Genomic DNA, 14,964 nt, shown 5'->3' with positions numbered 1-14,964 from the left:
AAAAATGGACGTGACAAACATAGGATTTATAACTAAGAGACTAAGGGAATTGCCCTCACTCACTTCGAAAACTGACCTTCATTTTTAGGGGGTCTGAAGAAATGTAGGAATTCTTGCCATGTCCATTCCTACACACTGGCACAAAACTGGATGGCTTTTCAGTTTATTTTAACACAATACCGCTAAGAATGTCCGTAAATCATTCACAAAAACTAATAATAATTAGAAGAAAAACATAATTCAAATGGTAAGAGACACAAATACATGTTTATCAATACGGTAGAAGAACACATTTTAACACGTTACTAACATGAAACTGATCTTGCAACAACAAGTGATCGTCACGCCATAGTTTCTGTGTTTCCCGCAGAGCCATTCACGACAATATCTAAGCTATAGTGCTCGCAGAAAGTGATCTCACTTTCTATCTTCTACTCGCTATGGCTACAATATCCTTTATTCTCAATTAAACAGAAAGATATAATTTAATTGAAAAAGTTTGTAACAAATATTGGATTGTGACATCAATTGTAATTTGAAGTGATAAATTTGACATATTTATTTATACATTTAATTTTTTTCTAGTAATGACATACTTCAAGATTTGGCTTAGTTCCTTTTCGAGTTGTGCCATATTTGTGTATAAATTATATGAAATTTGACTTTTTAATATAGATAATAGTAGCTATACATGGTTTATGTATAAATACTCCATACTGAATTCATAACTTGAACTCGATAATAGCATGCAGAATAATGCCAAATAATGTAGTTATTATTACTACATTTAACTAGTGAAGAGGATTGGTAATGAAAGACATTAAAGTGTAGTGCTTTATACGTAAATTAAACTCCATCATATTTTATATGTCCAATGTCTGTCTTTATAATAAAATGCATTAATATAATTAAGTAATATACAGTACATAATCATAATTCATAAGTATTCTCTGACGCACATAAAAATGGAAAAATTAAGAAGATTCTAGAGGTCAGTTAGTCACTGATATGAGGATAAACTTTTTGTAATTTTGTTGGCAGAAATTTGTTACGAATGCGAACATTTGTGATTTACAATTTAATATTAGTCGTTCATGTCTTATTATTATATGGTTTTAGCAGTGTTAAAAATATTATTTAAATAATTAAGATGTATCGAAATTTGTATAATAGTACTGTAAGAATACTGAAATAGATGGTAAAAAGATAAATTGAGGACAATACTTCCATAAGTGCATTGGAATTTTGTAGATATTTCATAATAAACTCGATAATATCCTTGCTAAATTTGGTTCACTGGTTAAGTTTAAGTTTTCATTCCAGTTCTGTGCTGTTTTACAATTTTATCACTATTACTGAGAACAAAAGTGAATGACATAAATAACTGATTTTGGGAAACCTAATTCACAATTAAACAAAATGTTAATTTAAAAATTTGCTTTAGAAAAAATTAATAAGCTAAGTTGGTAATTACAATGTTGTACTAGATATAGTTGTAATGACTGTAATACCGTAATCTAGATTGTGAATTATATATATAAAAAAATATATATAATATGAATGTATAAAATACATGTATTTGATGTAATAGCTTGAAAATATTGGTAACATGTAACATTAATGTTTGAGCACATACGTGGTAGAATGCAATGGTATTTAGAGTGTCTGAAAGATATAGTGGTGTTTTTATACGCTATGTTGGTGCATTGCACGTATTTATTGAATTATGTCTGTTAAAACAAAACAAAAAACATGATTTGTGTGAAAATTTAAATTTTTAAAAACTATGAAGAACACAAAAAGTTCTAATGTGACTTAATTTTAGCAAGTTATTTGTTCTGAGAGACAGAAGTGACATTATCAAGAATCCTATTGCCATTAATGAACAATTTATGTAAAAACGTATATTTTATTATTCTATTTTTAATTTTTTAACTAATAATAGCAGTCATGTTTGTTAACCTATATATTCAAAGACTGTTTCTTAAAAATGTTTGCAAGCATGATGTGAAGCAGAAAATGTGATATTGTTACTGTAACACCTTCTTGGTTATCAATGATGTACTCAACTGTAAAGTAGGGCTTATGTGTAGCTTAACCCTATTTATATGTTTTTGAAGAAAAGTGTCTGAAACAATCTATAAAGAGGGGAGTTAAATTTTATACTCTTGTAATTTACAGACAATTCCAGTCACTGAAGAAAGAAAGTTAGAGTTCGTTTCAAGCATAGTGCCAGTGAAATTGCTTTATGAAAGTTAATAATTTAGAAGACTGAAGTAGGGGAAGAAATCTTTTTCCAATTTTGAAATAAAGAATCAACTATAACTAGCATCTTTCATGTTAAGATGCGCCGGTATTTCGCTGGTTCAATATTACAAGGTTCTATGTCTATATCAGAAATATTACTACATACACCCTTGTAACATTTACCCAGCAATTTGTAAATTTAGTACTTTCACTACCCCATATGAGCCGTTCAGAGCAAAAGTGGTGTAAGTCAAAATTGGGTAATGAGGTTTAAAGTAAAAATTCTGTAAAATACAGCGCAAAGTAGCAGTTAATATTATGTCCTTTATGCTATGCACTGACTACTAATAGTTTAAATAAATTGAATATTAATATTGCTACTTTGCGCTGTATTTTACAAAATGTTTACTTTAACCCTCATTAACCATTTTTTACTTACACCACTTCTGCTCTGAACGGCTCATATATACTGTGTTACTACTGTAGAGAAATGTTTCACATGTTGTAGTGTGGAGTTATATTCATTATGGCAAGAGACAAAATCTGAAGTGAAAATCATTCAATGAGAGACACTCTTTGAAATTTAATGTTATATGAATTACACTGCATGTGTTCATTATCTTAGGTTTTTCTTGAATGGTCTTTGTGATCTACATTAAAGCCATAAACACAAATCAATAACTGCTTAATTTTTCCACTTCACACTTGTGATACCCTTCAAAGAAATGAAACATAATTTTTTCTCCTTCACCTGCTCAGCCTGCTTCGGTATCATTTCCTAGGTCACCAAATATTCCTTGTATTCGAAGATATGGGTACCGATAAGGAGGTACAAATGATGAACATGCATCTCATAAGTAGAGTTCGCAACCTGACATTTTTCGCAGGAAACTCATGTAAGGCTAAATAGCTAAAGGAAAATTATGCGAGTTTCAAATGTATTTTATTTGCAAGTTAGAAAGCAGAACTTCGTGTTTATAATTATTGTAACAGTTTAATGTTAACGCAATCTGCAATCACGTCCATCATTCTTAGTCTACTATTCCTTCTGCGTCCTCAGTTCATAGGTAGCAGCAACACAACTGCTTGCAGAGTATAGTTATAAAATGCTAACAATAAAACAATATTTCTTAGGGAATTTTAGAATCATTTGTATAATATTTTACTAAGTAAATATGTAAGATTTGTAATATCTTTTGTTTTTTATTTAACACATTAGAATGAGGCCGGTCAAAATAAGCTACTATATCATGCCAAACATGATTTATTCTTTACACTGAATCGTATATTTATTTGAAAATTCAAAACCAATGCTCTCTTGTAAATGTGCAATACCACATACAGTATCAATACTGGTATTATTTTTAAACTTATGTAAACTCTAAATTGAATGCCTATACCAGCCGCGGCCCGCAAGGTGAAGTGACTGAAGTGGCTCTTCACCTACATTTTAAAATTATAATCACAATAATTATGCATTTTCATTTTATCATAGTTATAACCTGCTCACAAATCTCCTATCGTTATCTGAAAGACGAAAGCCTCGTGAAGTGTCTGGGTGTATCGCTGCACACTTTCCCTTTCGTGTCGCTTGCTGACACTCACCCCATATCTAATGTAAGAGTAGCTACTGGTTTTCAAGAAGAAACGCTTCTTTTTCCACATTTCTAGTACACAGGCCTGTTGTAGGTTGCCATGGTAACGAGCATTGACCCTCCAAGGATAGAAGAGCCGTTCCCCTTTGCCTATTCAAGGAATAAAGAAACAGGTTTCTAAACACCTCTCGCTTGTCCAACCCGCCGAACCCCGACAAGGCGACAAGTGCAAACCCATTGTCAGTTTTATCCATTTCTTGGTGAGAGAAACAAATTAATTTTGTTATTTGTGTATTATTTAGTTATGTTCATAAGTGATTTTGCGAATGAATCCAGAAAACGATGTAGTGTGTAATTTATTAGAGACACCGTTTTCTCGTTGGCGCGAGGAAGATAAGAGAGACTTATTAGTGTTTAATCGCCCAACTCCGCATTTATCAGTGTCTGTTAGAAAACAAAAAAGTGCGGAAATTCTTATCAATTGCATTTTAAAAGTACCTGTTATGGGGAGTATACCTGGTTATGTAGCAGTGTTTTTCTACAAAAACTTTTCTGCTGAGCTTGCCTTTTATTAGGAGTGAAAAAGAACGTTTGGAATAACGCGGGGTTTGGCGATTTTGCGAACTCAACTCGTGCATTTCACAAACATGGGGATTGAAGTGGGTATTGCAATTGAAACAAGTCGAAAGAAATTTGAACTCAATTCGCGATGCGTTACAGGAGTCGTCCTTATTGTGTATTAAAATATTTAATGAGAATGTTCGGTTAAACAGGAACTTTATGAAAGTTGTGGTTCAAGCCGTTATATATTTAGCGAAACAAGAGTTGCCATTTCGAGGACATGATGAACAGGTTTCGTCACATAACCGCGGTAATTTCAAAGAACTGCTCCAAACTTTGCTCTCCGTAAGTTCCGACGAAGTTAGAAATCAATACAATAAAATTAAATGTGTATTCAGCGGCGAGTCTAAGACAATACAGAACGAACTAATTGAATGTATTTCAGACTACGTATGTAACCAAATCAAGAAAGAAGTAAATGAAACTGATTTTTTTTAATTGCAAATTGACGATGCGACGGACATTGGACAAAACTGTCAATGCTCTATAATAGTAAGATTCGTGACTTCACATGGTAAACTGGTGGAGCGTTTCTTAGGTTTTTATGACGTAAGTTCTGATCGGATTGCACAAGCCCTATTTGAACTAATAGACAGCATCTTAGGGCCTTTGAATTATCGTAATAAATTGATAGGACAGTGTTACGATGGCGCTAGTTTAATGTCAGGCCACATAAATGGCCTACAGAAAAAAGTCAAAGATGAAGTTCCTCAAGCTATTTTCATTCACTGTCTAGCGCATCGTTTGAATTTAGTTCTGCAACAGTATTTCAAGTTGCCGAATTTTCTTTGCAAACCTAAGCGGAATTCCCACTTTCTTTCATCATTCAGGTAAACGTAACCACATTCTAAATTCGATAGTTGGAAGGCGAATTCCAACAGCTGTGGAAACGAGGTGGACATCGAACTCCAAAATACTCAAAACGGTAGTAGAGAATTGGGACGGTTTAAAAGAGGTTTTTGAAGAAATAAAAATAAATCCTGGAACTGATAGTACTTCCATCCGGCAATGCGGAGGGTTCTTGAATGACATGAATGACTTTGAATTCAGTTTTTTGGCTCTGGTTTTTTATGACATATTCAGTCTAAGTGATGTTTTGTATGATGTTCTGCAAAAGAAATGTTTAGATATAAGTTACTGTGCAGCTAAAATTCAAAGTACTTACGATTTGATTAATAGTAAAAGAAATGAAGAATACTGCAACAAAATATTTCGTAATGCAAAAGTGAGAAGTAACTGCAACCATAAAAGACAGCATGTCCAATTATCCTATGAAGACATTTTCTTCAAATACAAATCATTGTTTTACGAGATAGTAGACAATATTCTGTCACAAATTAATACTAGATTTCATGACTTGAACAAAGTATCATTTCTAAGTTTGGTAGATACAACAAAATTTAAAGACTATTCTAAAGAATTTCCATCAGGTGCTTTGCAGAACTTGATCGAGTGCTATCCATCCATATTTAAAAAAAATCAACGTTTACAAAATGAACTTAACTTCTTTATGGTGATAGCAATTACAGTGGCGTTAACGCTTTGAAAGCATTGGAGATGTTACGTCAGAGTGATGTTCATCAAGACGTATTCCAGGAAGTGTATAAGTTGTTTTCACTTGTAGTGTCTTTGCCATCCACCAGTGTGTCCGTAGAAAGAAGTTTTTCGTGTCTAAAGAGAATAAAAACTTATTTGTGGAATACAATTTCCTAGCAGCGTTTGTCCTCCTTGGCCAACATTTCTATTCATAGAGAACTTCTTTCGGAACTTGAAGGAAAACCCAGCTTTTAGACGACATCACTGACAAATTCGCGGCCCTGAAGAACAGGAGAATAGACCTACTCTACAAGAGATAAGGTAAGATAGAAAAAATATTGTTTCTTGTCACATACAGTTGTCAGCACTTCACTTGTCTTCTGAATCACTGGCCGCCCCTGGCCTATACCATCCTTGGGCACAGAAGAGAAGTGAAAGGAAATAGAGAAACTTCCACCCATGTTTTTTTTCTTACATCACCTTACAGACAAATGCACAGTAAGGCACTCTGCCTGCATCAATGAAGAATTTTAGGTGACAAGCAAAAGCCGAAAGTTCGTAAAAGCCCTGATCACTATATAACAGATTGCTCAGCCTTATAGCTTTGACGGCAACAACTTTTATCAAGTTTACTATACTGCCATCTAGTGACAGTAGAAGAAGTCATGTCATAACTCCCATTTGAATTGCATGGAGCAACTGTACTTCCATCTGGTGGTTGTTTTAAATCGACCATGGCGATCCTGGTGGTTGTTCTGTGCCACATGCTACTGTTTTTAACATTACGATGACCAATCCGTTATATATGTGATCAGAGGTAAAAGCTATGATAATAATAGCAGGCAATGTGACTTGATATAATAATTACACTAGCCTGCGAATTTCAACTTTGTCTTTGTTGCCTAAACTAAGTAATATGATTTTATATAATGTCGATGTGCTGAATCCGAATTTTCAATCCGTTTGCTTCTATCACATCAGATTTGTTTGCAAAATCACTTTACATGTATTTTATAATTATGTGAATTTCATCACAAACCATTTCATTTCACTTTTTTATTTCAAATTCAAAAACAATATTTAAAAGACACAACTTGCTGAAATTATGTGTATGGTTGTTCATACATGTCACTAGCGTGTTTTTGCTTTGTTTTGTCTTGTTTACTTCACTATTGGATGTATAAATTAGCACAATGTATCACACAAAAAACTACACCACTTGCTTCTTAGTTGAGAAAGTCCTTCTGTTTCTCTTTCTTTTATGTTTCTCTTCAGGTATTTCACACTTTAACATCCAACAATAATCACCAAGCATATTGATGCTCCCGCATACCTGGTACCTTCTTTCGAACTCTTGCAGATCCTTGTGAAATCGTTTATCTTACTCTTAGCTGAAAAAGCCTAGATTTTCGGCGAAATAATCTAGCTGAGAAAATAGAAAATTTTGATACTCATGTTACAACGAAATTCCATGTATGCTTCAAGCATGTTAGCCACAATGTTTCGGTAATTAGGATCCTTGTTGCCAAGAAATTTTAAAACAACTTCACAAAACATCCATGCTGATTTCTCCTTTTCATCCATACTGTTTTAAATGCAGCACCAGACATGTTTTCTTACATCAGGACCATTAAATATATACCTTCTTTCAATTTGCTTCAGATAGTAGTGGAAATTTCTCACATATGTACTTAATATAGCCTCCTTCCTTATTTAAAGCTTTTACAAGCTGTTTCATTAAGCCAAGCTTGATGTGGACAGATGGCAGCACAACTTTAGAAGAACTCACAAGGCTTTGGCGCACAATATTCTTACAACCGACTTCCATATTTTGTCGAGGTAGCCAGTCTTTCATAGTCCAGTGATCAACTCGTGCCCTACTATCCCACAGACAAAGAATGCATGGAAATTTGGTAAAACCAGATTGTTGACCCAGCAACATAATAAGAACTTTGAAATCATCACAAACTTGCCAGTTGTGTTCCTATAGTCTAGTCGCAATAACAGCAGTTGCAAATTTGTGTATGATTTTTTGAGGATCACTGAATAGGCAACGGGCACTGAACCAAAAATGTTTCCGTTATGAAGGAGGAAATCCTTTAAACTTCGCTTGGAAGCATCAATGAACAGTCTCCATTCACTTGGGTCATAGTTTGGAAGTCCAAGTTTTAGCATAAATTCTTTCACATTACTGCAATATACAAGATTATCATCTTTGGAGAAAAAGTATTTAATACCTATTTCACGTTGTCAGTACCAATAGAATGATGTTTGTTTAAGATTTTCTGGTCGCACAGGGATTGGTACATTAGGCACAGGTAAAATGGCTGACCGAACAACTGAATAAACGATTAGATTTTATGTTTACATCACACGAACAGAAGTAGCAGTCATTACTATGGTTCGACTGCTCTCTCCAAACCATAGGTACTCCAAAAGATAGCAACGGTCTTCTCCAATTGATCAAATGACGAAGTTCTTCAGTGCATACTCTACATACTTTGTGTGGTGCCCAAGCTTTACTTTGGTCTCCAAGTTTGATTCCAAAATAGGCAAGGTCTGACTTTTTCACAAAATCTGTAATATTACACCTCTGCTTAGGCAATGTGTATATCCTACATAAGTTATATAACAAAAGTGGTCTGGATTATTTAGACATCCTCGATGCAACATGGTAAATACTTTCTTACTGAACTAAAAACTTTCAACATTCTACTTCACTATAAAGCTTCAAACTGATTACGTTTCGTTTCCAGATGAAACGCAGACTAATGAAATGTGAGAGAAACTAGACGAGTTGAGTTCAGTCTCTCACCAAGAACTGGCTGACATTTCTATCTTTCACAAATAAAAATAATGACAAGGCTGCACGTTCTTTCCCCCTAACTTCCTTAGGTGCTTGCACCCCCTATCTGCTAAGAAACATCCAGTGTTCTTGGTTTTCAATATAAACACCTTAAAAATATGTTGAATACATTTGGTTTTCATATGCTAACATACTAAACCTACATATGTTAAAGTATTACAGTTTAAATAATTACGCTATAAATTTGTCGTACTATATTATAAGAAAATTAAAATAACAAAAAAATGGTACGTGATAGGAACTTTTTGGCTTTGAATTTGATTTTAGCATGCTAAAAATACCCTAAAAACAGTAAAACTTTGGAGGCAGGAATTTCATCGCAGACTAGTGTTATTTACATATCTGTTTGGTATTTCTGTGGTGAATTTCAGGTGACAAGTAAACCCGAAAGTTCGTAAGCTATGATAATAATAGCATGCAATGGAATTTGATATAATAATTATTTCCATATGTGTTTAGTACTACAGTGGTGAATTTCAGGTGACAAGCAAAACCCCAAAATTCGTAAAAGCTATGATAAATAATAATAATAATAATAATAATTATTATTATTATTATTATTGTTATTATTATTATTATTATTTTATTATTATTTCTCACAAAGAAAGGGAGACAAACCAGCTGACCATTCAGATCTAGATTACAAACATAGGCCTACAGAAATTTACTTTAATTAACCTGGAAACTAGCATTACCAACTATATAAGGACGCAAATAACCATAGTAGCTGACGCTCCCTTTTTAAACCCCACTATCTGTCTGTTCAATTCAATTTATTTTGGCCATAGACAGATCAGTAGTAGGCCCTACTAGTAATTCCCTACTGAATAAGTGAATAACAGTGAAGTTTGAGTTTTATAGTATGGAACAAACTCTAAAGTGCATCTCTCATTTCACCAAGACTTCATCTCAAACAGCAAAAGTAATATAAAATGCTTCACAACAGCTTAGTTTAAGTGAGGGCTTTGACTGCTACTGTTCTTTTGTTAGTACGAGGGTGTCTTTAGAATTTATGTTTGGAAGGGGGAAAACTTTCACGTTTCCTGGACTATAGGACGTTGTGTTCCCAACAGTATTTTTAACACAAAGATTGGACACTGTGCCCACAATTTGTTTTGACATTTACACTCCCCATCTGGAAGGTCTGGTAACAAAAGTGAAGAGAGGAAGGAGGAGGAGATGGAGAATTAAGGCACTGACATGGACCACCCCTGATTGAAACACATTGTTGTTGTTGTTTTCTAATGCCAGGCGTTTGACAATAAAGTCATTTGACCTCTTGCACTCCAATATTTTTCAAAGATATTATCATGACCAGCCACTGAAGCACAGATTTTGAGGTGTTCCGAATCCATTTCTTGGTTTGAGTTGCACAATGGGCAGTTAGGGGACTGATATATTCCAATTCCACGTAGGTGTTTGGCCAAACAATCATGGCCTGTTGCCAATCTAAATGCAGCTACAGACGATTTTCGTGGTAAATCGGGAATTAACTGTGGATTTTGATGCAGAGAGTTCCTTTTTTTCCCTTGGGATTGAGTTATCAAATTTTGTTTGTTGAAATCTAAGTATGTAGATTTAGTAAATCTTTTCACAGAGTAATACGTAGATTTAGTAACAGATCTGTAAGTAGCAGTGCTGCCCTTCTTTGCTAAAGCATCTGCATTCTCGTTTCCCAGGATTCCACAATGGGATGGTATCCATCGGAATACAATTCTTTTATTGAGTGATATTAATTGAGAGAGCATTTTAGTTATTTCTGCTGTTTGAGATGAAGGTGTGTGTTTAGAGACGATTGATAGACTAGCTGCTTTGGAGTCTGACAATATAACTGCATTCCTAAATTTATTGATGTGGCATAGAAGATTCCTGAGACATTCACTTATTGCAATGATTTCACCATCAAAACTTGTTGTTCCATATGCAAGAGATCTATAAAGTGAGAAGAGACAGCACGTAACACCTGCACCAGCACCTTGTTGTCTGGAGATCAAGGATCCGTCGGTGTATAAATGAAGCCAGTTTTGTGGAGGGTATCTAATATTAATTGTCTCTAAAGACAATTTTTTCGGTATTTCAGTGTTTACTTCTGATTTCAGTATTTCTTCTGTTAAATTTAGATTATATTCTATATTTAATAGAGTTAAAGGGTTTGGTTTAATTTGTAAGTTTTCTTTTAAATTCGGGATATTGATTTTCTGTTTTAATTCTTGAACAATGGATATGAAACTTTTTTGAGTTTTCAATCTACAGAGAGGACTATATGAATGACAATTGTTTCCTGGTAATCTGATAAGTTTTTCACATTGAATCAGTGCTTTTTGAAACACATTGTAAAGACTCATTAAAATCTATTCTTTTCCCTTAAAACTTTCATTTTTTTGCATGCTCTTTTTCTTTATCTTAATCAAATTCCAGGAAGTTGCCTCCTCTCTCCGACATTTACAGGGCAGTCATTGAAACAAGGTGACTAATTTTTAAGAAGTTTTGGTGCGAGTACGGTGAATAATATTTAAATGTCATTTTCTTTTAATTTTGTCATTTTTTCATTATTTTAAGGGCATTTTATTGATCATTTTAAGTAGATTTTTGGTCATCAACATCCACCCCCAGTCATTACTCTTGAAAATAGCAGAGAGACAACTCTGTCAACAAGTCATTGCCCTGGTTTGCATAGGTTATTCTGTGTCGATAGTAGCCAGAGAGATTGGAGTCCCATTGTCAACTGCTAAGCGGTGGGGTAATTTTTTTTATCGAGAATGGTGAAGTTATGAATCGTCCCATTCCTGGTTGGCCACACATCTCTACAAGGGAAGAAGACGCTATGTTATTGAGAGAAGTTGAGAATCACCCCTTTAGAACTGCCTATCAACTCAAGATGGCGTCCAACTTTCCAGGTTCCCCACACACCATGAGGAGATATTTTAGAGAGCATGGCATACGATGTCGTTGAGCTGTGAGAGAGAACATTTGATGATGGAGCATGCCATGGACCGTCTAGCATATGCTACTCTCTGACAGGACTTCAATTGGAGAAATGTCATTTTCTCCGACAAAGTAATTGTCTCCAGTAGCAAAGATGGTCCTGCCCTAGTTTATCGTATGGATGGACACCGATATGATGAATGCTTCGTGAGATGACTTAACAGGTTGGGTCACGTGAGCGTCGGGTGTTGGGGGTGAATGTCATACGAGGGGGCAGAACTTTTGGAATGCATCCACGGTCGGTTTAGAGCAGAAGTCTACAAACAGATTTTGGCAAATGAAATGATCCCTTCCACTTGAGAACGATATCCAGAAGGAACACCTTTCTTCCAGCAGGATAATCACCTGTTACACACTGCCAACTGAATTCAAAGTTGGTTTACGAGGAGGCTTGATGTCGACTGGCCTCCAAAATTACCAGATATGAATCCAATTGAAAATTTGTGGGATACAGTCAAATGGATCCTATGTTCTAATTGAGTAGATCAACCACCCGTTTGGACAGCTGACGAATTGTGGGACAGAGTTCTAGATGCGTGGGAGGAGGTGGCCATGAATTTAGATCTGTTCCATAGTCTTGTGGACTCCATGCCGCGCAGAATGAGGGCAGTTGTTGACGCATGTAGTTTGTGGACGAGATACTAGTCTCCACCACAGATCTTTTTTGTTAATATATTAACAAATTGTTTGTTTTTTGTTTACTTAATTATTTATTTATGTTTGATATGCATTCGATTTTTTAGGATGTGAAACAAGTATTTTTGTTTATACAGGCCAGCTCTCGCCTATTAATAGCCCACAGGTGATGGAAAATAATATTTTTACAAGGCAGGCATAACGAAGTTTATTAACAAATGCCATTTCACATTTAAACTAATAAATTATTTAAAAACTAAAATAAATAAAAATAATTTTACCATACTGGGAGGCGAACTCACAACCTCTGGTACGATGTCAGACATCTTACCACTGGGCCACACACAGCTCGTAAGGTTGACTACATTGCAGTTGGACGATGTTCAATGAAGAGACACCACAGCAATGCCTTGAAGTGCAATGTATTTACACGAGTGAACCGCACGATAAAACTTAGCATTTCTATCGACCAAGAGTCGGGCCTATTCTTTTTGCGTTAAGTGTATGAGAATGACTGATGACCATTATTTTATTAATGCTATAAGTTATATGTTTAAATCGGAATGACCTATCTGTTTGTTGCCAACAGGACATTAAATTATTAATGTTATAACAATACAATTATGAAATATTTAGTTTTGCTCTTAATTTTTATGTATTGGTACAATGTATTACATAGCCATTCAAGGTTGAGTATCCACGAGCCACTGTAAACGAATATTGCACACTTTTATCACTGCCAATGCAGCTGTGTAAACGAATTTTTCACACTTTTATCACAGCCACATCATATTTCACTTTGAATATAGAATTATCACTACATTAACACATTGATTATTGCACAAAACATACACTTAAGGAACTAAATGTAATTATGAGTGGTGAAAAGAGAGTCGCCATATTCCCTTCCCAGCATGGTGGCTCCTGACTCGGCATATAGCAGAGATGATACCATCAGGAAACGAAATGATACCAAACATAAGGAATGTTACTATACCCGGTAGGTGTGTAGTATTATGTGACAGGTTAGGTTAGATTAGGTTGTATTATGTGAGAAGTTAGGTTAGGTTAGGTGTGTAATATTACGTGAGAGGTTAGGTTAGAGTAGGTATGTAATATTGTGTGTGTCACATTAAGGAATGTGACATAATGTAAGGAAGGGACTTGTGGGGTTTTCAGTGTCACCAACAGTGCTAGACCTTACTACACACCTAATCTGACACATAACACTACACACCTATATTAACATTCCTCAAGTTTAGTATCAATTCGTTTGCTGATGTTGCCGTCCCTGCCAACACCGAGTTGAGAGCCACCTAGCGGAAGACGCGAAAAGCGCCGCGTCATGATGGAAAATGTTGCCACAGTCTACTATATACAGTCACGAAGCTTGAGTTTTGAGGGTGCTAGAAACAATAGACTGTGACTGTACTATTTTGCATTGCCTGTAATAAGGCGATATTAGCAATCCTAGTGGTAAGCAACTACCTAATATTTGCATATTTACTACGCATTGAGCTTCGCGACTGTATATACTAGACTGTGATGTTGCTCATAATTACAGTTGCTTCTTTAAGAGTGTGTTTTGTACAATAATGAATGTGCAATAAAAAGTTGTGGCTGAGATAAAAGTGTGAAAAATTCGTTTACAGTGGCGCATGTAGGCCTATACTCAATCTTTAATCTCCATATTATAAATTCTAGTCATTTTCAAGATATTTCAGGAATGCCATCTACCGGTGCATACATAAAGAACCTTCACCAGCCTTTTGTAATGAAAATAATAATCCAAATTTTTGGGAAAACAAAAAGTCCGTATTTTTATATCCAGAATTATAGCACCTTTATCAAATCTGCCACACCATTAGGGCCTATAGTTTCATCTTCATACGCTCTTTTGATGGTGATTAGTAAACACGAACAACAATAAAACTTTAAGAAATTACTGTCACACAGCCACTTATGTTAGGCATACCAACTAGGTTTAAATTTTCTAGTGAAAATTTTAGAACCTGTGTTTCGTTACATACCACAAATTTTCTCCAAACAAAGCACCAGTGTTGGGTGTTGGTCTACACATCACGTTTGTCATCGTCTTTCCATCGAGAAAAATGCGTCTGGAGTCAGGAATATATCAAATCATTGGTTGGATTAACTGTATTCACAAAATAACTATAATCTTACGAATAACCGCATATATTACACAACAAGTAAATTACAGAAATACCAAGACAACGCTAGAACTAGCGAACTGGCGCCAAAAATTGAAATAACACGTATGCCAACCATAGCCTTCTTGATACCAACACATCTCACTTCAAATAAGTGTAGAAAACAGAAGAAATCTATGCGTTGAGAACACTACTTGTCATCTGATACGAAAAATCGAGGTGTGAGTGTGTCAGGGACACGGTCCTAGGTTTTACATGATTACTTCTAGCTTCGACCGACAAAGCTAGACGAGATATTTCTTTTGGG

At 35.0% G+C, this 14,964-nt stretch overlaps 1 protein-coding gene across 1 annotated transcript in view; it reads right to left on the bottom strand.

Annotated features, from left to right (window-relative positions):
* LOC138709663 (glyceraldehyde-3-phosphate dehydrogenase-like) overlaps window positions 1-14,799 on the bottom strand; it is a 141,447-nt gene extending 126,648 nt beyond the window's left edge. Inside the window, exon 1 of the mRNA XM_069840603.1 lies at window positions 14,517-14,799. The gene's annotated coding sequence lies outside the window, so the exon portion shown is untranslated. The remainder of the gene's footprint in view (window positions 1-14,516) is intronic.
* Between the last annotated feature and the right edge of the window lie 165 nt (window positions 14,800-14,964).

The sequence above is a fragment of the Periplaneta americana genome, chromosome 11 (assembly GCF_040183065.1).
Source record: "Periplaneta americana isolate PAMFEO1 chromosome 11, P.americana_PAMFEO1_priV1, whole genome shotgun sequence".
Lineage (NCBI taxonomy): Eukaryota > Metazoa > Arthropoda > Insecta > Blattodea > Blattidae > Periplaneta > Periplaneta americana.
The sequence above is the reverse complement of the archived record's forward strand: the minus strand, read 5'-3'. Positions and strand labels throughout refer to the sequence as shown.